The sequence below is a fragment of the Halichoeres trimaculatus genome, unplaced genomic scaffold (genome assembly GCF_033239565.1).
Source record: "Halichoeres trimaculatus isolate MK-OKI-2021-1 unplaced genomic scaffold, fHalTri1.1 fHalTri1_scaffold_3, whole genome shotgun sequence".
Classification (NCBI taxonomy): Eukaryota; Metazoa; Chordata; class Actinopteri; order Labriformes; family Labridae; genus Halichoeres; species Halichoeres trimaculatus.
The window spans coordinates 9,064,895-9,092,405 of NW_027437181.1; the positions used below are offsets into that span (position 1 = coordinate 9,064,895).

At 42.1% G+C, this 27,511-nt stretch overlaps 1 long non-coding RNA gene across 1 annotated transcript in view; it reads right to left on the minus strand.

Moving 5' to 3' along the window:
- Positions 1-2,114: 2,114 nt before the first annotated feature.
- LOC141788278 (uncharacterized) overlaps positions 2,115-27,511 on the minus strand; it is a 31,176-nt gene continuing 5,779 nt past the window's right edge. Inside the window, exon 3 of the long non-coding RNA XR_012598124.1 lies at positions 2,115-2,418. This is a non-coding gene — a long non-coding RNA (uncharacterized LOC141788278). The remainder of the gene's footprint in view (positions 2,419-27,511) is intronic.

Genomic DNA, 27,511 nt, shown 5'->3' on the forward strand with positions numbered 1-27,511 from the left:
TGTGGTGAAGAGGGAGCCAGAAGGATAGGCTCTCAATTTACCGGTCAATCTACATTCCAACCTTCACCTATGGCCACCAGCTGTGGGTAGTGACCAAAAGGACAAGATCATGAATACAAGCAACTGAAATGAGCTTTCTCTGCAGGGTGTCATGGGCTCAGCCAAGATAGGGTTCAGGGCTCGGACATTCAAGAGAGGCTCAGAGTAGACCAGCTCCTTTTTTGCATCAAGGGGAGCCAGATAAGAAGGTTCAGGCACCTAGTGAGGACGCCTCCTGAACTCCTCCTTTGGAAGGTCATTTGGCTATGCCCAGCTGGCAGGAGACCCCAGGGTAGATCCAGGACATGATGGAGAGAGATCATATCTCTCAGTACGCCTCAGTATCCTCCTAGAGGAGCTGGTGGAAGTAGCCAGCGACAGGGGCCACTGGTCTCTGCTGATGGCAGTGCTGCCCCAGATAAGTGGTGGAAGATGATGGATGGATGGATGGAGTGTTTACAAACAACTTATTTCCTCATTGTTACCCCCCTTCTCTTCACCATCCTTCCTTCTCACACTCCAGTCTGTGTGTGCGTTAAAGGTATTAACAAAACCAGTGCGTGTACACTACCAGTTTTACAACAGCCTAACTTTTCTACTTTTTACTGATTTCAATCAGTTTAAGTCCAATGAGGAGTTTGAAATGGCACAAAAGTAAGTGTGAACTTCCAGAGGTTAAGAAGAACAGTAAGGTACCCAAAACTGAGAAAAATTAACATTTCGTAATTCTACAGAAAGGCCCTTCAACAACTTAAAGTTGCTGGTCTGCAGCAATGGAGATCGATCAAGCCTTAAAGGTTGGTGCTACCAAATTCTACAGGTGTCCTAAGTTTTCCTGATTCCTTCCAACCATCTCTGTTGTATAAGGTGGTCGCACTTTACTTTCCTTGTGAATTTACTGTGAGCAAACAACTTAAATCTATTCATCTTGTTAACATTTGATGGCGTGGATTGAAGGTTTCAAGATTTGTTTTATTAACTTACCTTGGTAGCACTTTATAATAGTAGTAGGTCTCTGAAAAAATAAAGATATTTTATTCGTCTGCATGTCTTGTCATTATTATGTGAAACACATACTTATCAATACATTGCGTTTAAGTTTATTATTGGTCTACATAATCTGTATCCATACTGATTCTTAAGATGAAGTGGTGCATCAAGGTTTGCACAGCAAAAGCATATGTCCAGGAAAATTACAGTTTTGATAAGGTAATGGTAAGACACAGGAAACTACACTGAAAGACTCCAGGACTTACACTGTAAGACGCAAGTTTAACTACCGCAAAATGTCATGGTACATATGTGAGAGTTACCCCAACAGTTGAGGAAACTACACATTAAGACACAGAAACTACACTGTAAGACAACAGCACTTAGACTTTAAGACACAAGTGTAACTATTACGCAGGTTCCACAAACTGACGTGTGCATTTCGGAAAGTTACCCTGAAAGTTGAGGAAACTACGCTGTAAGATGGGGGCCAAATTATAAAGTGCTTCCGTTACATTTTCCTATGTGTTAAACTCACTGACTTCTAAATATGTAGAAATAAAAACAAACAGTTCTGAACAATAAAAACAAGATAACGGCCATAAAGCAAAAGATTGGATTACTAAAGTGTGTGTTTCTGTGTCTGTTCTGTGTGTGTGTTCGTGTTTATGTCTCAATCAGATCAATTTATGCTGCCTGCGTGTTAATGATCTATAATTGTGGGGAGAGCTGCTCATTAGAGAGATCAGACTCTGACAGAGTGTTAAATAAGCAGAACACAACCAGAGAAATCACACACACACTTCCTCCGGCGCATACACATACACACAAGGAGGATTAAACAGTGTGAGAGACAAGTGGACGTCCAGAAGAACAAAGAAGACACAGAAACATCCCGGGCTTTGATCCCGCCGTCTGAGTCACAACCGAAACACAGAGAACAAAGAGACAGAGAGGATCAGAATATTCATGAGGAGAGGATTTCTTAAAGAACACACACCGTAAATATCAGACAGACAAAGACAGGATCACGTGTGTTTGAAGACGCTCTGTGATCAGTGATGTAGAGCCCAACAGGTCATCAATATTTATTCATATGTTTCAGACAAACAGGCCTGATTCCAAGGACTTCCATTTCTCGCCTGCAGAATAAAAAGAAGAGTTTTCTCAGAGCCTTTGTGTCATTTGTAAATTAAAAGTTCAGATGTGAAACTCCAGCGATCTCAATTCCAAGAAAACGCTCAGAGAACAAGCTCAGGGCCATGGACGACCTCCTTTCAGTAATGCTTTGGTCAAAAAGTCAGAGACCAACACCTCCATGCAGCGTCAGTGTGAGTGCTGTGCTTTATTGGATTTATCTTCATAATGCATCGCTTCAGCTCCTGCGTCCTGAGAGAAAGACAAACCAGGGATGGGATGGAGACAGGGCAAAGGTCATCACACTCATTAGACTCCCTGCGCTCAGCTCTCTGCAGGGAAACATCTCACATGGATCAAAAACACGAGGCAAGTTTCTCCGCAGCCCCAGCCCTCCAAAGTTTCTCCTTTTCTGTTGTGACGCTGTGTCTTTGCCTCGGATAAAGATTGAACCAGTTTTTCCAGCACTTAAACAAAGTGACCACAGCTCCTCTCATCGAGGAGATTTAAATCAATGAGTGAAGAGAGCGGAAGAAGCAAACAGATCATTATTTCAGAGAGACTCATCAGGAAACGAAAAACTTTTAGAGACGCTCAGACTCTGAGTGTGCTGTTTTAATTATTCAGAACAAACACACACTGATACACACTCACTCTCCACTGTGCAGAGTCCTGTTTGGTTTGTAAATGATGGACAGTTGTCATGTTGATACAGTACCAGTCAAAAGTTTTAGAACAGCCCAGTTTTTTCACTTTTTATTGAAATGATAAAGTGTACAGTTGGTATTCTTTCTTCAGAAAATTCTTCCAGCTCTGTTCCTGCAGGAATTCTTCTAAATGTTTGTCATCTGTAGGTTTCTTCAGTCCAGTTCATCCTATTTAATTCTGCAGACTGAGACTGTGCTGGCAGTGCCCTCCATGTTTCTGTCTTTGAACAACATAACACAAAAACTAACTAACAGATCTTCATGAAATTTGCTCAAAATGAGTTAAAGAAGAAGTGATTAAATTCTGGATCACCATCTGCATCGTGGATTTTTTTAAAGGATTTTTTATCATTGTGAGATAGAGTGGTTTTCACCATATGGGTATGTAGCGTCATGATTAATGGTTGGATTGCTTTGCAAAACAATACAAGACAAGGTCACCATAATTTCTGATGGATGTAAAAGTACGATCCAGATCCTGACAATATTTTGGATATTAAGATCTGGAATATAAAATATGTACTGGGTTATCATACTTTTCAACACTGTCAGGTAACAAATTATCGTACAAACCTGCAACTAACACCAAAATGTAGCAGACAGTCTGCTGAAAGGGAGTATGACATTTATGTAGGACTAAAGTGTTGCGTGACAATCACAATATGCTTGTTGGAGGTCTGCGCTCTCTGAGTGCTTTTCTAGTTCTTGGAGTGCTTCTGGCAGAGCTTGGACTGATGTCTGGGCTCATTATTTTGCTGTAGGATGAACCCCAAACTATCCAGGCTCATTCCAGATGATACTGCATGAAGGATGCTGCAGAGTACTGTGGGAGCATTTTTTGGTTTAAAGACTCTGGATCTAGCCAAACAGCCCCAGACCATCATGCTTCCTCCTCCATGTTACTGTTTTATGTCACACACTGAGGAACCAGAAACTCTGCTCAGAAAACTGGAAGAGGGCCTTTGCATATTTGTCTTTGTCTGAATAACTAGACCCAGTTGCAAATTTCTAAAGATCACAAATCCAGATTGGCAAATTAAAAATGGAACTGCAGTGACATACTTTGTCCACAGGGGGCATACAAATCCACACAAAATGAAAGAGCCCAGATGCTTTACAGTAACTTGCAGTATATGGAGCCTTTAGTCGATCTTAGAACAAGTTAGACAGTCTTGAAAGGTCTGTTAAAGTGACTCTCCTGATGGGGTCCTGGTGGGTCCTGACAGGCCAAAGGAATACAGCCCCTCAGGCCCTGACCGCACAGTGACTCCGGCCGGCCTACTTTCTGTGTGTGCTGAAACAAACGGCTCAGCAGGAGGACTGAGAGGCCGGCTGTGAAGGGAGGAGAAACTGAACGAACTCTAATTAGGACACGATCGAGGCTAACTCTCACAGCCGTAAAAATCCATTAACCTTTAATCGTACAGTTCAGCACACTCCGGAGGTTTGAATGAGTGTGTGTGTGTGTTTGAATGAGTGTGTGTGTGTGTGTAAGAGAGAGCGTGAGATGTGGGTCTTAATATGCAAGAGTAAAATGAAGCCATGTGGTGTGGAGGGAGCCGTGATATGGTTTTTAAAAAACAATTATGTGAGTGGAAAGGAGGAAAATGTAAAGTGGAAACATCAGGGGAGTGTTGGATGTGGTGTGTTAAACCTCTGAGTTCTAATTTTATGACTCACATACATTTATGTTATACCTTCTGGTCTTTTTAAAGCATGAGTGAACTACCTCTTCCTGGCCATGGGATTTTACACCTGCAAGAAAACATGTTTTTATTAATTGGGCCCACAGTTTTGCAAAGGATTAACCGTAGTTCTTCACTCTGATTGGCTATTAGGGCAACCATATGTAACAGTTTAAAAAGCGGTGGAGTCAGGATTTATGGCTTCCAAGTAATTGCAGGCATTTGTTTGTAAAAGCTGGAGAGAACTCACCCATGCACAGGGAGAACATGCATACTCCACACAGAGTCACCTGGTTGAGCAAGAAACAGGACCATTAACAACCTCACTGTCAGGCAAAGCTGCAACCTAACGCCTGAAATACACCAAATATGTCTGCAATGAGACTCTGTTGCGCTGTGTCTTGACTGCGTGTGTCAACTCACACCGGCTGCATGTTCAGGACCGGGAAGTTCTGATAAGTCTCTCTTCTTCCATGTTGGGCTGTAAAACCTCAAACCTCTTGACTCCTGGTCTGGCTCCGCTCATCATGTCCGTTCGTCATCGTAGTCAAGCTAAATACTAACTGATTTTGACATGGTCTGTTTTATTTTGAAAGTTACTGGGTGTTTTTAGGTAGTTTCCAGTCATGACTTCCTGTCCTGCTCAATCTTCCCTATGCTGAATTTATGCGTCATAGCCCTGCGCCCGTCCACAATAGGATGGCTGCGTATTACCTGCAACACCACAGAGCAGCAACGCAGCCATACTGCGACAGAACAGATCCAGTGTGAGTTGACAGATTGACTTGAATGAAACTAATAGAGGGATTATATGTTTATCAACAACGCCGGATGCAAGAACAACTTGGGGGTAGAGGCCCTGCAGAGTATAATGGTTTATCAACAACGCCGGATGCATGAACAACTTGGGTGTAGAGGCCCTGCAGAGTATAATGGTTTGTCAAATGGCGTGGAGGAGTTAACCACCAAAAAACTGATTTTTAAACTGAATATCATCACTTTTACAGATGGTTAACGGCTCCCAGGTTTGTAAAATAGCAGTGAGTGGGTAGAAGAGATCAGCAAGTGGACAGACACTAGGTGGACAGACATTTTTAGCAGAGAAATCTGACTTGTGTCCATACAGCAATTTAAACACACAACTGTCACTCGATGCTCATGACTGCATTATCCTGGGCATTTACCACACTGTGACATACCAGGACGCAAATATGTGTCAATACATCAGTAACCCTCCCAAACCAAAAAAGGCACACAGACTATGAGACCTGATCCATAATAAAAGAACCAGAAAACTACATCCGGAGAACTGCACCAAATCAGATCAAGACAGACGTATTTACCCAGTATTTACCCAGTATTTACCCACAGACGTTGCTGGTGTTTTAGTATAAAGTGTGACCCTGTTAACTGGTGACTCTCGGCCGTTAATCACTGATACTGTCGGCTGAAAATCACCAGTTTGCATGGTTGCTATTAACTCCAAAACACTGGTTGCTCTGTGACGGTCAAAACTTGATAGATGTTACCTCTGTTGTATAGTATCGTTTCTAAAACTGACCACAGAACAGCCGTACATTTTTATGCTGCTAACAGGTTGAATTTAGTGTTTATAAAATGCAAATTGGTCTGAATGAATGGAGCTAAACGCTGCTTCTGCAGTCAAGATGCACATGCATCGTAATGATGACATAGACTGAGTAAGCATAAACTTACAAGAACAGGACTAATGAATGGTTAAAGACAATTAGATACATGATCAAGATTCAAAATCTGACAACACTACCCAAACTAATTCAAGATCACCAAATGCTGGAAGGGCAGACGAAAGAGCACTGTCAGCGAACCAGCCTATTGTCTTTGATTTTGTGTTAGTTGATCACATCTTCAGCTTTTCTTTGTCCATTTCTGATTTCTTCCCATTGCAGACTCTGTTTGTCTGCACTTCTTTCAGACACAGAAAGAAAGACTTAGACGCAGAGACTTTAAGAGTTCAAACAGTGAAAAAGGGAAAGGTGCAGAGGTCCAGCAGGCAAACAAGATCAGAAGCTGGGTCAAAACACTTAAAACTAACAGACAGCAAGAGTACAGGCTGTATCGACCAAAACTAGAGACAATCTGACAGACCAGGCTGAAGAAGGAAAAGGGGAGTGAGTGCAACAAGACAGGGAAGAACCCACTGACTGATGGTGAAGGAGGCAGTTTGACTAGAAAGAAAGACGAGGCACAATGGTTAAAAAAATAAAACAGAATATATAAACTTCTGACTCATCTCTTCACCCAATACAGGAAACTCCAAAACTGATGAGAAACATATATTGATGGTATGGGCTGTAGCAGTAGCCACACACTGTGGTAGAGGTTATCAGGCTAGCTGACTATCAAAGTTTTGATCGTGCAGCCCTTTATCTTTACCTGTTGGACTGTGTTCCAGTCACAGATGTAGTTTCCCCGCACACAGGCTCAAATACTTGGTACCAAATGTGCCATATTTGTCATTTGTGGACACTGTGTGAAAGAAAGATACGTCACTGCTTGGACTGACAACAAGGCCCTCTCCTACATTCATTCAGACAAAACCTTGCATATGAAAGTCCTTCCTGCTTGTCCCTTGGTTCAACCACAGATCAGTGTCCTGCTTGTGCTGGTACAGACCCTTGTGATATCACGCATTGACAACTGCAACTACCTCGTGGCAGGCCTCCCTGTGTGTCCATTTAAGCCTCTGCAGATGATCCAGAATGCAGCGGCACGTCTGGTCTTTAACCAGCCCAAAACAGCATGTCACCCCACTGTTAATCTCTCTTCACTAGCTTCCAGTAGCAGCTCAAATCAAAACATTGAGAAGAACAGTCCCTGCCTACCTGGGGTCCCTCATCCAGGGCTACACTCCTCCACACCCACTATGCTCTGATTGTGAAAGACGCCTGGTGCTCCCAGCCCAGCACGGCTCCAAATCTCTAGCCAGACTCTTCTCCTCTGTTGTGCCCGAATGGTGGAATGAATTGACAAACTCTGTATGATCTACAAAGTCCTTTTCTGCTTTTAAGAGATGTCTGTTCAGGGAACACTTCAGCTTTTAATCTGACCCTTCTCCTATTTGTCCTCAGGGGTAGAATGTGTCAGAAGGTCTAAGACTCAGCTCTTATTGATTTTTCAGATCTATTTACTAAATGTTGTTGAAGGTTGAAGTATATTGTTGCAGCAATTAATTGTGGTTTGTTGGCTCAATTATGCGTCACTACTTAAAAAAAAAAAAAAAAAATCCTGCACTTTATGGCAGTAACTTGTAGCTCTGTTGTCGCACTAACTAGGTTTTCCTTCTGTCTGAATTCTTGCTCTTATTGTACGTCAATGTGGACAAATGTTTCTGCTAAATGAAACTGTAGAACTGTAGAAAGGAGCTAAACAGTCCGACAAGTCAAGTTGTTCACTAACAGCTCATACAAAGTGAGGTTTTAGAGTCTCAAGAAAGTGGACATTACAGTGAAATATTGGCAACGTATGTAAGATTGTGTGCATGATTAGAATATATTGCTTAAGAAAACATCATTTTCTTCCATTCGTAGTGAATTTCCTGCAGCACTTTCTCACTAACTTAACTCAACTCCTTACTCAGTTTTACTCAGAGGCTGAGTTTGGCACCAACTCAAAGTCTCTTTAAGTGATTGGCAGCGCTTATACTCTATGTTTGCACTGAGTAGTTCTTTGTTAATCATTTTGTTAAGGAATAGCTAACATTAGCATGGAGTGTAAACATCTGCAGGTGAAAATAAATATTTGTTAAAATAATTTGGGCTGGGTGTGACAGCTATTATCCAGGTTATTGTGTCGCAAAAGACTTTGTAGGCAAAATAAAAAAAAAAAACTTCTCAAAGTAGCAGCTGCTGTTTTCAGACATCTCAGATGAACTTGGATTGAGGAGGAGGAGGAGGTGATGTGTCTGACACCTTCCCTCCAATATTTCAGCAGTTTCTCCTCCTTTTCACTCCTCCGCTGCAAGTTCAGCTGCAGTTTCTGCTTGCAGGGCACATTTGGTGAAAGTACAGGAAGTTTTTTTTTCCCTTAGTGTATGAATTAGTTGTTCACAGCAGAACAGAGGTAGGTGTATGACAGCGGTGGTGCTTTGTGAGCCTGTGTGGTCAGCTGAAGAGAGCTGAAGCTAAATGACAAACAATTACTGAAGTAGTGAAGGGTCAGAGTAATTCAGGGTCTCTGTTGTATATTTACGTCTTCTTATTCAGCGCTTTATTTCTTAATTTGGTTTCAGTCTAACCCTCAACCCGGTATCAGAATTTGGTATCATCCCAGCATTGCAGCTGTTCCAGACTCACCGCGCTCTCTGCACCTTCCAGGAAACAGCAGGATGCTCCGACTGAAGCCATCCTGACCCTTTAATAACAGGCTTCACCTCCTAAAGCTCTTCATTACACACAGATGAGACACAGCTGCCTGCCAGACCCCAAATTCCAGCCTTCATCCCCCCAATATGACGGCTGGAAACACAAACACAGGACACACATGAGTGAAGAAAAAGGTTGGGTGTGTGTGTTTATTTCTGCTCCCTGTGAAGGAGGCTAAACACCTCCTGTTGGAGAGATGGAGGCAGTGCAGTGATGGATGGTGGATAAAAAGACCCAGAAAAGCAAGATTGTCATGAGTGGGACATGCTTTCATGAGTCTTTTGAGGACATACTTTCTAATCAGAAGCCTACACAAACTGTGATTACAGCCTTTTCAAGCTAAAATTGACAGTTGAAGAAACGCGGAAGTATCACAACATAATCCAAGACAGGACTCACATTCACTGTCCAGCTGAAAGACATATTACAGGCATTCACTGTGTATGCTTCAACTCACCAACAGGTGTTGGATCAGACGGTAATTCAGCAACCTTCTTGACCTCAATTCTTTTTCTCCAACAACAGTAAAAACTGGCTCAATGGCTTTATCCTGGGAGAAAAACCTTATCGATTCTGGCCAAAGGTGTCACTGCTATCGATGCCAAACTGATAATCCTCACAGACTTTAGTCGCCATGAATCATTAAAGAAAGACCAGGTTCTTCATTTGTAATTATAGCCAAAGGTAACAGGCTTTTATATGAAGTAGGCTTGTATAACAGGCCTTTAATTAAACTCTCTCTGTCAAGTAAGGAAAATATCTTGAAACAAAAAGGTCTGATCCATAAAAAGATTCTCTTCATACTCTATATCCTCCCACCTGGACAGGTCATTTGCAGCCATGGCCCTTAATTCCACTGCTACGTTGATGGCACACAGCTCTACCTCACCTCTAAAACTGTCACTGACACCTCCCACTCCATCTGTCTATCACATTAAATCCTGGATGCAATCAAACCTTCTCAATTCTTCAATGACAAGTCAGAAGTCCTTGTCACAGGCCCAGAGTTCCTCACTCATTCCACATGAAACTTTTCCCTCTTCATTGAAGGTTCCACCGTAACTCTGTCCACCACAGTCCACAACCTTGGGCCAGTTGTTCAATAAATTTAATCCGGCTGAAAATCCCATTTCTTGCTATCCAGGATCAGGTAATCCATCTCAGTTTAATGCCATTTTTTCAAAGCAACATTGGATTGGATCACCCTGATCCGAATCCACAGTTTTAAGATGACCAAATCTGGATTACCAGTGGTCTAAATGGGACAACATATCATAATGTGGGCTACCAGCTCCATATAGAACAACAGGTAGAAGAGCCAACATGGGGTCATTGTGGGTGTTATTTATATTGAGAAAAAAACAAAAATAACATAAACATCCACTTCCGTTTTTTTATTTCTTTAATGGCCCCTCATCTGAGCCACAACAAATGAATAACAAATATGCAAAATAAAATACAAAGTGGATATTTGAGATCCTTCTTTCTCTTTTGAACAACTCATTTTCAAGGCAAGGCAAGTTTATTTATATAGCACATTTCAGCATGGCAATTCACAGAACAAATTAAAAGAAAAAAATCATTAAAAAGCAGAATAAAATTACTAAGATACAATAAAACAATAAGATTTTAAAAAAAGTAACAGATTTTTAAAACATATTTTAAGATAAGAGTGGCAGCGCACAGTTAAAGAGAATTCCGAATTTTATCCAATCTGATAACCAAAATCCGATCAGATTACCTTTGAACAACTGGCTCCTTGGTGTCATCTTTGACCCCACCTCCTCCTTTGCACAACACTAACCTGCAGCACATTAAAAACTGCTGCCAGCCTCCTTGCCAGAGCCCCCTCCAGAGACCACACCCCGCCAGTCACTGTGAACTGTAGTATCGAACATTGGATTTAATTCAAAGTTCTGCCAACCAACGGCAAAACTAGTGGTGTGCCCAGGATGGGTTTGGGGCACAATTGTTGAAAAAGATGTGCTACAGTGCCTTCTTAAGGAGCCAAATGCATATTAAAGAGCTCTCATTGGGGGCAAATGTGTGTGTTTAAGTGTCTTGCGAAACATCCCCTCTTCAGTGATAAGCACATGCTGTATGTGTCTTTTTTATTTTTCACCCCTACCCTTCAAAAAGTCAGTGCACGCCACTGTACAAAACCCTTCATGAACAAGCTCCCCCTCTACCTCTGTGATCTCCTCTAACACCACACACCTTCCAGGTCCCTCAGGTCCAAAAATGTCAAACCTCTGAAAGTTCTGAAGACCAAACGTCAAGCCTGGGGTGGTTGGGCCTTTCCTGTGACTGCCTCTGAACTCTGGAATCCACTTCCTAACGACATCAAAAATGCTCAAACCCTTTTTTTTTTAAAAATCTGGTTTATAAGCCTACCTGTACAGACTCGCTTTTTCCCAAATAGTCCTTTTCCCTTCCGATTACCAGCCTTTTGGACTACTGTACAGCGTCTTTGAGACCTAAAAAATGTGCTTTAGAAATGAAGATGTATAATTATTATTGGGGGTGGTAGTAGTAGTAGTAGAAGCAGTTGTTTTCGTAATAGCATTATAAATGAGACCAGGCTTTGATAACAAAAAGCTTTCTAGCCCATATCTGGCTCTGATGATGACTTTATCAACTTTTCAAAGTTGGTTCAGAAACCATAAATTAGAGCTAGCAGGTGCAGAAAACAATGAATATGACTCTAAATCAGCCCTGCTGGGAATTTAATATTGCTCACCACACAGGAACGTCTCTCACACACACACACAGACACACACACTCATGGGGTGTTATTTAACGACAGTGTCATCAGGGTCAGCAGGCGGATCACCTGGAGGCTTTGACGGAAGATTCCTGCCGACTGGCTGACCTTTTTACTGAGCCCCTGTACACACACACTCAAACACACACACCTGCTGAGTCTGGTTTTCACACCACCGAGGCCTGTGTGTGTGTTGATCACAGTGCTCTGACGAGTGTTGACCTTAATGAAACATGAGGACGCTGAACACCAAACATGACAAAGATCATTACAGCAACGGCTCACATGTAAGAAGAAATGACAGTTTATTAAATTCTAATCATATCCTCCCTCAGCGTGTGTGTGTTTGTGCGTGTGTGTTTGTGTGTGCGTGTGTGTGTGTGTGTGTGTGTGTGTGTGTGTATGTGTGTGTGCGTGTGTAAATGTCAGCCTTTAGTAGCCACATAACTGTTGTAAAAGTGTTTTTCAGCTGTGTTTTCTCACTGTGCTCTTGACTCCATATCAAGGCCTCTAATAAAAGAATCAGCTCACAGACGGGGATGTAATCTTTATAAATCTATCAGCTGATGCTGACATGTTCAGCCTGCTGCAGCTGCTAATAAAATTTGAGCAGGGAAACTCATGTCTCACAGGCTGTTGTTACATTAATCTTGGGGAGATTGGAGGCGGAGCAGCTTTAAAAGGACAGTTCAGTGCAGTGGTGTGCACAGGAGGTGTACACAGAGGGTGCTAACCACCTACCTCATGACCCAAATATTGTAGGCCATCTTGGCAGCCAAGATGAGCCATTGATGATGGCTTGTGACATTGGCTAATTGACAGGTGTCATGGTACGATTGGCAGGTGTCAACGACAATGTTTTATCTGAAAACACTACAATGCAGTTTACACTGAAACACAGAAGGACTGAACACGCTGTAGTAAGCATGCCAGGCCTGTAGGTGGTGCTATAACTGTCTCCACTAAAGTAGAGTTGCGCCAATTATCTGGTGTAATGGTGAATGCTAAGTGCTAAGTGAAAGACAGTCAGCAGATTGAGCAGCACATGTGCAACACGGTAGTACACGACAATCATAACAATGGTACCGTTGTACTGTTGTATGCGACCCTAAGTAACTGGAAGGCATCACTGAGCTGTTGGCAGGAGTCGCTGAGTGTTTGGCAGATGTCACTGACAGATTGGCAGCTGTCACTGTGCGATTAGCAGGTGTCACTTTGCGGTTAGTAATTGTTCCCAAGCGATTGGCAAGTGTGACTGTGCGATTGGTAGGTGTTAATGAGGAATGGCAGGTGGCACTGAGCGATGAATGGCATACCAAAAGCTTCTTTTGGATTTGTTGTCACTTGGGGGGGGACCCTGAACAGTTTAGTAAAGAGCTTTGTCTATGAATTAAATTCTGAGTATTGGACCTTGTCTGTATGTGAGTCCCAGTTTTGTCCTAAACTGTCACATGATGTTAAGTTTGGTTTCATTTCTCACTCTTCCAAAGCCTGTAAACCTGGTAAGCTGATCATTGTGCTGCAGGTGCAAGGCCACATCCTTGGATAGTGCAAGACCAAAAAGGCTTTGTGAAATATTAATTTAACAAATTTATCAAACTAAGCAGTAAAGTCATCTTCATCTTCAAAAACCTGTCTCAAAAAAATTGAAATGTCCCTTTTCAAAACAGTCGGTCTTGTCTATTTCCAGCACCACAGTGAACGTAATCTCTGAGTATTAACAAAATGAGAGTGCTGGAAAAACAAACATCATGACTGAGCCACTTCAAAGAGGAAATATTGTTCTGGTAACCAAATGTCTCCCTCCATTTCTTTGTTGATGTTCTGATTTGAAGATAATCCTGTTGTTTCTGAGTTTATTAGCCTGAGAGGAATATCAAGAGGCAGGAGAGAGACTGTCCTCCTCTGGCTGCAGGAGCCGCTCTACCTCTGACTCCAGCTAACACAGGATACGATAAGGTTGTGATGCTGTTATGGTTTCATGTGAATTGAAATGTATCACCTCATCCTGTTGTATTATGGTTAAATATAGTGGTGATGGGCTGCAGGTTGTGTTTGCGTTTATGTGTGTGTGGTCCTCCTGGTTTCCTCCGCATCCATCACTGTGGCAGCGGCGGACAAACCAATCTCCTCCCTGTCTCTTCCCATTTCATCACAGGCCTCCGCCCGGCAGCTCCAGCAGCCGGCCGGCTCTCATGAAGACACATGGGGGACGGATCAGCTCACAGTGAGGTGGACTAACTGAGCTCTGCTTTGGTCCCATGTGACCCACAGCTTCAATTTACTGTGTGTGTGTTTTATGAGATTTTCCTTTAAGATGTTTACACACAACCTAAGGAGGCCCGAGTCAAAGGGATGATGTTTAGTTAGGTTTCACTCAAACTGTTTAACTTTCTTTGCTTCTAGTGTTGAGGAAAGTGTCCTTTGTTAGAGATTTCCTTAAAGACACAGTGAAAACCTTTAGTGGAGCAGAAATAGTGACTCACCTACTGAGCTATACGCCTCTATGTCTGGATTTTATTATGTGAGCTCACAAAACAAAGTTAATCATCCCTGTTACACAAAAAGGGTCCATAGAAAAGCAACAATAATAGCAAAGATGACTTGGGTGCTTTTTTATATATATATATATATATATATATATATATATATATATATATATATATATATATATATATATATATATATATATATATATATATATATTTTTTTTTTTTTTTTTTTTTCTCAGTAGTGTTTTGGAAACCCTTATTTCAAACTCTATCTCAAATACTTTGTTTTAAGGCTCCACTTTTCCCTACCTCTCTGAAGGTTTGTAGTAGAAATGGATGTTTCAATCACTTTACAGATTGAGGGATTCCTACAACATATGAAAATGCAGAGGTTTGACCATCCTTATACACTCAGTCTGAACATCCAGAATTGGTACTTAAAATTCATGTTTACAAACATTCTGAAAGCACAATACCCCCTCTTTTAAAGCCTTGTTTCAGTTTGGTTTGTCTCATACGGCATGTATATTGTGGTGTTTCCTTTGACTAAAACTGAGACAGGTCCCCAAATTACCAATCCATACCATTCCACTTTTTGGTACCCCTCTGTTTGGGTGCCAGACATAACAATCTGACCCCAGAAGGTGGAGCTAGACACACTGTAGTCCAGTGAATGGTCAGAAAAATCATCACTTCCCATGTGACAGTAGCACACAGCCTTCTCTGAAACTAAGCCTGATTGCACTTTGCAACAAAGAGCTACATGCCAGTCTCAAAGAAGACGGGGGGCTATCAGCATCCGGCTTACACCCCACCTACCAAGAAGATCATGGGTGATTGTGGATATGCAAACAGGATCAGGCTTTGCCTATCCAACCTGTAACAAACAGTACCAATCCATACCAGACCACCTGGTGGAAACAGGGGTTAGGAACACAGGTTGTCACCTGGTGCTCTGACAAACTAACTGAAAGAACACTGAAGTAACACGACATAGATTTGCAAAAACACCAAATACAACATTGCAATATTTTCAATATTTTCATGTAACATCAAAACCAGAGGAGAGTTTTAGAGTTGTGTAAATATTATTCTTAAGTTAGAAATTGATGTTGCATTAAAACATACTGGAAAAATGATTTGTGATTTGTTTTATTTATCAGTAGAAAATGGCTTTTTATACTTAATATGAGCCACATTCACCTAACCAGTCCAATAAAAATGTGTTATTTCAAATTGTTAAAAGACAAAAATGAGGTCAGAATTGCCTGTAACAGGTTAAAAAAATCTGACAATTAAGAAGAGAAAAGTTACTTGTATTAAGATATTTTTTCAGTTTCAAGAAAATTTTAGAGCGTTTTTTTATTCCATTGGCAGATTTTTATTTTAGACTTCATTTTTGTCTTTACACAACTTAAAACAAGACATTTTTTCTGGACTGACCAGTTGAATATGTCTCATTTTAAGTTTAAAAAAACAATTTTTACTTAAACAAAACAAAAACACTTGATAAGATTTCAGTTTTTATGCAGTGTGGCTCATACTGATATGAGTTTACTGTGCTGAACATACAGTTTCAAACTAAAGTAGAACAGCAACATCAGGACAAACATTTGTACTTTAAGACTATAAAACTGTTGGACAGTGTATAAAAGCTTGAAGTGTCATGTGACTTGGTAATTACGGTCTATTTCTGTTGTTATTTTTATCCTTTGAGCGGCATTTTGTGGCTGAGTTTGATTTCTAGCAAGGACACAAGAAGATGCACGACAGGTTTGAAAAGGTCCACTCTAATGCCAATCAGTGAAGTGTCCACTTCAGGGATGTATTTTTAGGTAATAGCTCTGCTTTCTGAGAGGCCTTTAGCCAAAGAAAATCAGAGATCAGCGGGATACGCTTGATTAATGAGGAGATACAAACACTCATGCAATTCCACTTGTGCAGCTCTCACTGAAACTCAATGACGACTTTGTGGAATTAAGCTGATTGTAGAGAAGACAGCTCGAGATTAACGGGAGCACCTGAGAGTAGATGTGTGGCTCTGAAGTTTGAAATACACAGAACAATAAGCAATAAAGGAAGGGTTTAACCAGCAGCTTATGTGCTTTGGCATCCACCCTGAGGATTAAGCAAGAAAATGACACATGGCTGAGATAAACAGGTGAATCATTGAGTTTGAGCTCACACAGATGTGAAAATAAAAAGAGGACAAAAAGTGACCCTGAAGGAAGCACAAAAACACAGTTTCCCCCTAAAAGGTGTTTGAAAAAAACATCATCTCAGGCCGTGTCAGGGATGTGTGTGTACAGCAGCCTGCCGTGATAACACATTTATCCAACGCCTGTCACTTATCGATCTGCTGATTGAGAATCGCTTCCAGACACAAAGCGCCAGAGGAGGAATCTGTTGCATTATCCATGTGTCTGACTCATACAAACACAGATCCATCAAGGACGTTGGTGGAGCCGCTGCAGCTAAATGTCAGCCTTTGAAGCTTGCTGTGATTTTTATCTGGTATTCAGCGCACGCTGATCTCACTGCGGCGTGATTTAGAGCCTGTGGAACCGGCTCGAGTCGTGTCATGGCGACACAGCTCAAATCAAAGCTGCTCCTTCTTAGCAGCGACCCCTGTTCCCCCCTGACATCCTGCAATTATGTGGTTTATTAAAACGCCTCTGTCAGGGGTCCAGGAGAATGGGCATGAATCTGCTGTCAGCATTAGCTGAGGTTTCACTCCATGACCCCTGATCTATTCGCCGTCTCTGGAGACCAGCAGGACACGGATTCAAAGTGTGACACCTTTGATCAGAGTCTGCATAAAAGTCAAAGCTTTAGTCCTGTTAGAAACATTGACAATCATCATTTTAGGTCATCCTCTGCACATTTGAACATAGGTTGTCCTAACAAGTGCACAGTTTTTTACAAGAGACAAAGAAGAGAGACTCAGTAATTCATGGAAAAAAGGCTGTTCATCAGCTGATCAAAAGTTTAAGACCATAGCCCCAAAAAATCAAAATCTCTACAGAAATCTGTCTGACATCCTGATGGCAAAAAGGCTTTCTGTCTGTCTTCAAACTTTGCAGGATTGCTGAGTTGCACAAGCAGAACTTATACATCATTGCTGTTGGCAATAAACGCAGGAAGCCCTATTTTGAATTTCTTGAAAGATCCTGAGGTTAATGCAAAAATATTGACCTCCTTTGGTGACACATGCCAATCACTCAGTGGTACCTGACAGTCTCCCAGTGACACCTGCCAAAGGTTCAGCAATACCTGCCAATCACTCAGTGACACCTGCCATTCCATCAGTGACAACTGCGATTTGCTCCGTGACACCTGCTAATTATTCAGCGACACCTGCCATTTGCTCACTGACACCTGCTATTCCGTCAGTGACAGCTGACATTTGCTCAGTGACACCTGCTAATTACTCAGCAACACCTGCCAATCACTTAGTGACTTATGCCACTTCATTGGTGACATATGCCAATTGCTCAGGAACACCTGCTTATCTCACAGTGGCACTTGCCAATTGCACATTGGCACCTTCCAATTGCCCAGTGACACTTGTCAATCCCACAGTGACACTTGACACTCAGTTAGTGACACAGATCGGCAGGTGTCAGAGTACAATTGGCAGGTGTCACTGAGGAATAGCAGGTGTCTCTGAGGGATTGGCAGGTGGCACTGAAGCATCAATGTCATACCATGAGCTGCTTTTTTTTTATCTTGATGTAACTCCATTTACATCTACTTAGTGAGCTCTCTGTGTTACTCTGATTGAACGTTGTATTACAGCTCACCCACGGCTCTTTTTCATTATTTATGTATTTACCTCTTCTCAGCGTGTGCAGCAAAGTGAGATATCAGTTATACATCTCATCATGCGGCTCACACACAGTCATTCACCTCTTTGTCTGTGAATGGAGACAAACACTGAGACCTAACTGGAGCACATTAACCAGCAGCATTCATCTACATACAGAGCAGACTGAGAGCAGACCGAGAGCAGGGCCACAGAATGACTCTATTTCCTGCTGCTAATGGGCGAGTAAGCTGCACGCCCTGCACACATTAACCAACAACAACTTCCACTGACATTACCATGCATATCATCGGGTTACAAACCTCAGCAGGGTTGTGTATTTGCATTAAAGACAGGGTAATACACCGCTCCATTAGGTAAACACACATACACACACAGAGTGTGACGGAGTGTTTACAGTGACCTGATGTCTGCAGACGTGGAAACATCAGACAGATTTATGTCTCTGAAAGGAGCGTTTAGAGCTCCACATTACAACAAACGGCCTGCTCCAGAGTTATTATGCTAAATAGACAACGTGTTGAAATGGTTATGAAAGACATAAAGAGGCAAAAACAAAGAGATTAAAGTCTGGGGATGAGTTATAGTGCCTCAGTTCACGGGTAATTACAGTAACCTCGGCTTTGAAGCTTTTTTTCCAGACTTTGCTTTGGTCCTGAAATCTTTGATGCCACAGAGGGACTCAGAAACCTTAAAAGATCATTCAAATCGAGATCATGTTTGGGATAGGAAACTCTAATACTGCCATGTTTCAAGTTGTAAAAGCGACAGTGATAGTGAAAATATGGGACACAAAAATAAGTGCCATCAAGCCACTCTTTAGTCTGAGATTCAGGAACACATTGACTCTCTGAACATGCCGTTATGACTTCATGTCTTGATTTGCTGTTTAAAGACTAATAAAAAGCTTCAATGGCTCATTTGATATGTCAGCAAAAAAAAAACAGAGAAGAGAAGAAGCCAGGTTCAGGTTAGTCAAGGCAGCACCATGTCAGCTCTTTGCTGTTTCTGCACGCCTCCTGTAACCCCTAAGGAGGATTTGTGTGTTACATGTATTTAACAAGTCAGACGTGACAGGTCGGGTCAGGAAGGCAAGAATTCTCACAGCAGCTCCGTTTTAGCACAGCAAACCTCAAACCTGCACTGCAGCAGCATCAACAACCCGCTCTCACCCAGCATGCCTTTTGTCAGGTTTGAGGCTGTGAGCGGTGGTGTCATCCCTCAGAGGACGTGTGTGACTTTGGTGCCAAAGTACAGCGCCATGCCCAGATGGCTCATTAGACAGGAGCAGGAACCACAGGCCCGCTGTAAAAAACACCGAACCTGAAATACAGCTCAGGCAGTGCAGAGATGACAAACCTGACAAGAGGCCAACGGGATGAAAGAACGTCAAAATAAATCAGAAACCTGCCCTCCTCACCTTCACCGGGAAGGCTGGTTGCTTATCACTGGCTCCTGAAGGCGCAGTAGGGAAACAAAATCTTTACACAGGGGCGTTTTAGATTCCCTCAGAAGCTCCCAGAACAACAGTACTGTGACTGCAGGAGGGAGAAATAGAATGGGAGATAGAGAACACCTCCCAGCGTCAAGTGCTCGTACGATTACTGGTTTCTCTGTCTCCTCCGTGTCGTTTCAGGTCCTGATGCTGTCACTCAAACCAGCTGAGAAAAGCGTGAAAACCCACACGATTCTGCTAAAATGAGCAGGACTGAGGGTGAGAGATACTGCAAACCTTGAGTTAACCTTTTGCAGATCACATTTTGAGGAGATAAAACAGAACAGCACATCAGAGAGATGGTTTACACTGTGTCCTCCTTCAAGCACCCTTTACCACCTGGGTCCTCTTTCTTTAGCCGTCACCATCCAGCGTCATGCATGTTGATGATAAAAATTTAGGCTAATACAGCTCTGAATGTGGCCTCGTCTGCTCCTGTGTTTTTGTCCTTGTATTTTTGCTTTAACTGAACGAAATGATGGGGAAACTGAGAGGATGAGGACTGTTGAAATCAGGATTGCCCATCAGAGACCTCCTGCACTCCTCTTCCAGCCGCTCCTCCCCCACCCTCTCTTCCTCAGGAGTGCTTCACACCCCTCAGCCCCTGATTGATGACTCCCTGTGGATACTCTTTATGGTGTTTTACAGCCTTTGCCGTTCCATCGATTCACGGACAGGCTCCCCTGGGAGGAAAGTGAATCAACCGAATACATCCAGGCTCCTCTCTGATCTCTTTCAACTTGTGGAGCTGCAGAAAGTGAAGCAGAGGGGTTAAACGTGAAGTAATGATATTAAAATCCATGCTCCTGGGTGGAGAGGGTTTCACAAATCTGCTGGGCCCCCAGAGCTGTACTGAGCCATCTGAGCAGACCTGGCGGACAGAAACAGTTGAATATAAAGCTTCATTTAGAAAAGGACAGAGGAAGAACTATCTGTGTTTCGACCAAATATCAATCGGGTCAGTAATATATGGAGAAAAAAAAGTAATTGCACCACAATGCCAGACCAGTAGAGGGCAGTTAGACAACAACAAGGCCTTTCAACAAGGATGACACTCTTGATGGTGCTTTATTTCTCTGCAGATGGATTTGTTGACTCCTAAAAGGAGACAAGCACTTGAGACAAAGCCGTCTAAAGCTAGTGGAAGCTGTTTCTAAAAGTCCTGGACAGCTTCGAGCGAAGTAACAGCAGACTGAGCACTCCCCAATTGTAAGCATGTAGATGGCAGAGATGGAGCCGTATTTGAGCTCCAGAAGGAGCCTGTTGATTAAGGACTTTTAGTAGGATGCATCCTTCTCAAACAGATTTATATCATGTTTAAACAGCTGTTGTAAGCCGGATATCCACTGACACATTCAGCTGACGGTCTCTACTTTGCAGGGTCACACTTTAAACTGGAACACCGGGAGCTGACGGAGACAAATTCACACTGTCAGGCTCAAAGAAGACCAATGTTAAAGGTATTAAAGGTATTAAGCCAAGTCCATCACAGCTGGACCAATACTGTGGCTGCTCAACCAATCAGATACATTCAACTTGAAGGTTCTGCTTCTCTGAAAAGTACCACCCCCAGGTAGGGCTATTTTCAAGGGTCAATTTATCCCCCAGAACTAGATTTGTACCCGCGTTCCTGCGGTCACTGGTTGAAACTGTTTCAAAACACCAGAAACAGCTTTGACCGCAGTGGATCACTCTTAGTCTAAAGCATGACAACAGAGTTAGTTTGCATTAGCTTTGTTTTTTTTTCCTGGATCAAGGTACAGGTTTTCATTTAGTGATGCTCCAGCTCATCTTCACCTGGCAGGAAGCCTCTGGCTGCTCTCTCTTCTCAGCTCCATGGTCCCTAACGGCAGAGGGGAAGCTTTCTGGCTCATCTAATGCTTATCGCCAGCAGTCTGGGCCCATTCAGCCTCAAACTGTGGAGGAATCAAAGTTTATTTGCCAAACAGAGTCTTAATTAGTTTAACTAAAAGCTAATTCTGGTGTTGAAGGGCTAGTTTATGATGTTTCAGCTCTGCAGAGACTGGCTCATTCCAAACCGAGCAGACACATCCAGCCGTACAGCTGCTGTTGATTAAAAATCTGCTCTGCTGATGGAGAGAACAGGACCCCGAGGATCTGCTGACAGGACTCCTGCTCACACACTCTGCATTCATTTGTCAGGGTTTAACTGAGCTCACAGACCCCCTACTGTGTGTCAGAGCGGTTACTGCAAACTCACACTGAAGCTGTTTGAGAGGAGGTAAAAAAGAAGAAGAGACTTAAACGCCATGCAGGGATACGCTCATAATCATGATCTGTATTTTTAAAAAAGGAGCTATACAAAATCTAAGAAATAAAATTCCAAACAGTAAAGGAGACTTTTTCTAATGCAAGAGAAAAAAGACAAAGAGCAACACCAACGTCATTTTCTGAGATTTCTCTGCACAGATCTTTCATTTGAGACCTTAAAGCTCAATCACATAGATAGTTTGAAAGAGGAGATCACACATTTCTTTTCTTCTCCACCAGTACCAAACTGGACTGGAGTCATTTATCCTGCTTTAGGTTGGAGCTGTTTTTTCCTTTCTCTCTGCAGGTGTCTCTTTAATGGGACGACTGTAAGATTACCACAAAGGTCTCCAGATTCATCTGCAGCACACTGATGTTTCAGCCCAGAGCAAAACTAGAGATATTTCTGTTCAAATTATGTCTGCTGTTGAAAAATGGTGAATAATTAAGCATTATTCTTCCTTAATGCGGGTGTTTCCCTGCCGGCGAGGACTCATGGCGAATGAAGTATGCAGAAGAAGAGATTGTTTAAATTTAGAGGATAGTTAGTGAGTAGGTTGGTCAGGCTTTAATCTAATCAGAATGAAGCTCAGGATAGGATCAAATATTGAAAACTGTTTGTTCAAAAAAGGTTTCTAAGAATTAGATGTGATACAACTAACGCATCAAATACACCAGATATGCCTGCAGTCTGACTCCGTTCTGTTGCTTGTTGGCTGCGTTTGTCAAATCACACCAGCTGTGAGTTCAGTCCGTCATGTTGTGTGACTGACAGACAGCTAGAGTCGTGAGATCGAAAAGTTCCAGTGCTTCCCTCTCCATTGATAGGCCTCTCCAACCTGTTGACTCCTGGTCTGGCGCCGCTCATTATGTCCATTTATCATCATAGTCAAGCTAAAAACGAACCGATTTTGACATGTTGTTTTGTTTTACTTTTCAATAAAATGTCATTTTAGATTTGACAAGAGCCCCTATCACCTGACTAGTCCAGAAAAATGTCTTATTTCAAGTTATTTAAAGACAAAATAAGATCTAAATTACTTCATAAGAAGTAGAAAAAAATCAAGATAAATGTGCTTGTCAAGATTAGAATAATGTCTTAATTAAAGCACATTTCTTTTACCCTTGGTAAGATTTTATTTTTTCTGTGTTTTCTTTATTTATTGCCAATCTGAGTCAGAGATTAAAACCACCTGAATAGTGACAGGTAGCTAGGGAAAACAAAACAAAAAACCCACCCCTTCCCACCCATCCAGGTCCAACAAAAACTAGCAGACAGGTACAAAAATCAAAACTAGAGCAAAAATCAACAAGTGATTCCGTGACAAAGCCTTAGGTATATCAGACCAACTCCTTAATCTTCTCAGCAATGTGCGACCACATATCAACATTATCGTCCCTTGCACCATGCAGCCGAGCAGTAAATTGTTCAAGGTATACAATGTGTAAAAATGTGAGAGCCCATTGGGCGAATTGACAGCGTGTGAGGGGGCTTCCACCTCAAGGCTAACAGCTTCTTGGCTGCTGTTAGACCAGCGAAGAAGACACGTTTCTGTATAGTCCTTAGCTGAAGTTGGGATGCATCGTTCAACGGTAGCACTGATGGGGAGGGGAGAATAACCGTCACCAGAAGAGTTGAGAGTTCCTCTCACAACCATAGCGCAGAAGTCTATAACCCCAGGACACTCCCACATCATATGGAAGAAAGTTCTCAGTGCTTTTGAAGAGCATAATGTACAGTTGGGACTACCCAGGAGTCAGGTATGTCCTGTGAATAATGTTTAGATGGATCTGCTAATGGTCCAAATTCCTTGATGTAGGTGGACCACTGTCCCAGACAGAGTCACAGCTGAAGTCTTAAGATTCTATTTTTTGCACTGTACCTGCAACATGATTGACCAGCCATGCAGACGGACTGTAATGGGACAGATCCAGTGTAAGTTGACATATTGTCTTGAATGGAAACCTATCTGATCCATTCCAGTGACGGAGTGGAGTCGGACTGCAGACAGATCTGGTGTATTTCAGCTGTAAGAAAGAGCTCACGGCAGAGTGGCCCCAAAGGGCCAACCTCTGCAGATCACTTCTCACTCGGCACTTGCTCCCAAGCCAGACTCAACAGTAACCCACGCTGCTGCTTGTTTTCCGACTACCAGGGGCATGGAAAAATCTATTTCCCTCCACTAAAGGCATGAGGTTTCTTTGGCTGAGGCTTTTTGGTGTAGTCGATTGGGGTGAGGGGGCTTAAGCGTGGGTGCAAAGGGCCAAGTACTTAGCACTACATATATATATTTGGTACACAATGGCTTCTAAGCTCCAAGGGTCCAAGTGGTGATCCAGGGCCTCATCCGGAACTCAGGGGCTCCAGGCTCCAGCCCCTTGGTTTGTTGGATGTTGTAGTCCAGGAAGGTGTCTCTCAGTTGGGATTGGGATGTTTAGAAGATGATGTTGGAAGTTAGTTGTAAAAAAACAAAACAAAAACAAAAAACGGTCAACAACAGCAACACAGCCACAGGTAAACTCTGTATTCTACTGTGAGAAACACACCACAGCCTTCTCCAAACACATCCCCAGAGAGTGGAGAAGAAAACACAGAAAAAAATCTGACATGTTAGGGAAAAACAGGGTCAAATAAGGAACGGAAAGAAGCAATGGTGGCATCACCCAAACCACGTGGTAACCATGACCAGATCTTACTGGCTCCCCCTGTACAGACTTATGAAGGAGGACTCAACAATAAGAATAACAATGATGACTGAAACCACTTCTTAAGTCATGGTCCTTCACCAACATGTGAGCATGTCACTGCAGCCTCTTTTCCTTTTCAAGAAAGCCTTTTTGTGGCAAGTCAACAAAGAAAAAAGTTCAGAAACTGCTGAATTACAAACTCTTCTGACACGTCCAACAAGCGCTGCCAGGGCCAATCTATTGTTCAGGAAATGGAGCGACAGTGGTCTTCATACGCACACAAACACACCGTCCCTCTTAACCACACTGACACACACAATGAAGCCTTTTTAAACAGGGGTTGTCCCAATGCCCCCGTCGTCGTCAGTAACGCTGTGGTCTCTATTTCTATCCTGAACCAGGTGTGAGAGAGCACAGAACAATCCTATCTCTGTCACTAAACATGGGGTGACACACACACACACACACAGGCTCAATTCCTGAGCAAAGTTATATTTGTGGTCTAAAAGTTTAGAATATTTTTGGATATTTGAGGATGTAGGTTAGGAGGGCTTTGTTCATTCATCCTGTGGGGATATTTCAGACGAGGGTTAATCTGACGGCCTGGAGCTAAATGTAAACGACACAAACCCCCTGCTGAGCTCTTTCATTTCTCTCCCTCCAGTTTGTTTCCTGGTCATGTGCTGTCCAAAAATAGACTTGTGTTGCATGTTCCTCTGCTCGCCTGCTTAATATTTAATCACTCCACTTAGCGAGATGAGCATCTATTATTCACAAAGAGGTGGTCGCAATTAAGGAGCCTGCCAATCAGCCGCCCCCCCCAGGGGGGGACCCAGCAATCTGCTGGCAGTGTGCAGAGATGCAATCTGAGGTGGAGAGGATCCGCGAGGACAGGAGACGTTAACACTTGTGGTGTCTGAGGAGAGAGGCGTGTTCATGGATACAAGGAGCAGATGACAATCCCTCCTGGATCTCTCAGGATTTACTCATGACTGTGAAAACATTCAGGCTCCTCACACAGGCCTTCATTATGTCAACAGGTTTTTTTCTTCAAAAAAAAACAAAGTGCCTTTTTATTTTGAAAGATTTTCTGAATTACAACCCCAATTCTGTGAAAATTTTGAAGTTGTGTAACATTTTGGTAAAAACAGAAATCAATGATTTGAAAATCATTTAAGACATAGATTCAGTAATAAAACATTTTGTTTTAAGACAGCCTTTTGCCGTCATGTTTCAGTTCATGATGTTCCAAATGTCTCCACACAGTGACAAGTCCTGACAGCAGGCAGGCCAGTTCAGCCCCTAGACTCCTCCACGACAGAGCCTATTAAAAAACGTCTACTTATTTTTGTTGGTTTGCTGTTTTGGTTTGTCACTCCTCCTTCAAATTTTCACAGATTTTCACCATTTAAACCTCAAAATGTTCATCATGTACAGAAAAAACTATGCACGTGTTTCCTGTTTTTAACTACTGTTCTTTTTAAAATATTCAGCATTTTCCCAAAACTTTTGGCCCATTAAAATGAATGGAGATAATCTGTCACCATGGAAACCTCACAGCTGATGATGTCACAAGGGGTACTAAGGTTATAAATTAGCTGGTAGGGTTAGGGGTTAAGGTTAGAGTTAGGGCCCAGCATTTCAACACCCAGCAATTGCTGCGAGGAAATTACGCACCTAGTTTTCAGTAGAACATGTTCTTACCCGAGAAAGTCCAAAAAAACGTTTCATTTCAAAACATTTAAAGAGAAAAATCATGCCTGAATTACATAGGGATAAGAAAAATGTGCTTGTTTGGTTTCGTGAACTCAGACATTTATATTTTAAGAAACCTGCAAAGTAAATGTTTTTCATGCCATTAGTAGGTTAAATCAGTTCAGCTGTCACTTTTGTCCTATGATATCTTTGATTAAGATATTTTTATGGACTTAAATGTGACTCATATCAAGCCTAGTAGTACTATTTTTGATTATAAATGTGACATTGGACCCTCATATTGAGACTGAAACAAAACATTGGTGGGATGGGGAATGAAATGAAATATCGTAGCTATAATACTGGAATAAATGAAGTTGAAATTGAAACACAAAATCAATTTTAAGTTGTTATAATTGATAATTATTTAAAGTGGAAATCTTATATAAATTATGGCTCAGTCAAAATGTCCAGATCAATCTCAACCCTGTACAAAGCGCACTATTTCTAAAATTAGAAATCTCTGTATCCATACTGTGTTATTTATTCATCGCCCCATACATGATCCTCTGTGTAGATGTCTGGGTTAATGTTAATAAAGCAAATACCCACTCTATTTTTTTGTTACAAAAACAAGCCATCAGAATAATAATTAAAAAAAATGTGTGAACCAAAAAAGCATCCGTTTTTGCAATTTACTTAAATTTATAGACTTAGTTGAATACAATAAAAACAATGTATAAAGCTAAAACCAGTCAGTAACCGCCAAGTATCCAGAAGTTGTGAAAGATGTGAAAGATGAAAACCAAAGATACAAACAAATGTAAAAGCTGTAAAAGCTGCACACCTCATGTGCACCTCTTGTACATGTGACATGTATTATTCAGCTCTTTGTATAAAGAGACTTTTCTTCTAAGCAGCTCCTGGTGTCATCCTCTGTTCCTGGCTCTGTGCCTGGTTACCTGCTTATAAATAGGTGCTTAATTCAGCTCATTAAACTTACAGCTCCAGTATAATTTTCACTGGCTGCTACAAAAGGTCATTTTCTGCCAACAGAAGATGCTGCAACAGTTTCTCTCTGCCTGAAGATCTATAAGTCTTGTAAAATGATCTGATTTTCTAATTTATGGTCAGAAACAGCCGTTAGCTTGCCCCACACTTGACCTTCTGGAAACTCTGAGGATAAATCTGACATGTGGGCGTCGAATCAGGGCGCGAGAGCAGATGCTCTAAAAAAAAATGCGTCCCCTGAAAACTTGCAGATCAAAAACGTATTTGCAGCAATTGAGATTTTGTCTCCTCCAGTCTCCACCCTCTCT